Source organism: Penaeus monodon, chromosome 21 (assembly GCF_015228065.2).
Source record: "Penaeus monodon isolate SGIC_2016 chromosome 21, NSTDA_Pmon_1, whole genome shotgun sequence".
NCBI lineage: Eukaryota > Metazoa > Arthropoda > Malacostraca > Decapoda > Penaeidae > Penaeus > Penaeus monodon.
Genome location: NC_051406.1, coordinates 45005902 through 45006673, shown reverse-complemented (window position 1 = coordinate 45006673; position 772 = coordinate 45005902). Strand labels below are relative to the sequence as shown.

Genomic DNA, 772 nt, shown 5'->3' with positions numbered 1-772 from the left:
AAGAGAAGGCATGCCCTGTGACACGTAAAGCCCGTAAAAGGCAGCAGAGACTGACCCCCCCCCCCTGGCTTCACAACCCACCACCCTGACTCCACCCCTCACCCCCACTGGCTCCACCCCTCCCTTCCCCTGGCTCCACCCCTCCCTTCCCCTGGCTCCACCCCTCCCTTACCCTGGCTCCACCCCTCCCTTCCCCTGGCTCCACCCCTCCCTTCCCCTGGCTCCACCCCTCCCTTACCCTGGCTCCACCCCTCCCTTACCCTGGCTCCACCCCTCCCTTACCCTGGCTCCACACCCACTGGCTCCACCCCCTCACCCCCTGGCTCCACCCCCACACCTCACATTTTTCCTACTTATCCAGACACTTTTAAATTGTTAGATAGACATTTTCCTGACAACCGCGCCTGAATCAATTTTCCAGGACTGTTCAGCAGACATAAAAAAACGACATTCACTCATTCACTCATCCATCGTGGCCTCATTGCAGCCTCTTCTCTAGCTGCCTCACTCTCTCTCCTCCTCTCCTCCGTCTCCTCTCTTCCCCCAGCCATTCTCCCTGTTTCTCCCTTTCCGTTCTCTCATTTGCCTCTTTCGTCTCTCTGATCTTCCTTCTCTCCCTTCTCTTTTCCTCTCGCCCTCCTTCTCTTCCTCCCTACCTTTTCCTCATTTCTCTCCTCTTTCTCTCCCTCAATATCTCTCTCCTGTTCCCCCTTCTCTCTGTTTCTCTCCTCCCTCTTTCTCCTCTTCCTCCTCCCATTCTTCTCTCTTTTTT

The 772-nt window shown here is 56.1% G+C and overlaps 1 protein-coding gene across 1 annotated transcript in view; it reads left to right on the top strand.

Moving 5' to 3' along the window:
- LOC119586687 (splicing factor 3A subunit 2-like) overlaps positions 1 to 772 on the top strand; it is a 25020-nt gene that overhangs the window by 7629 nt on the left and 16619 nt on the right. The window lies entirely within an intron of this gene.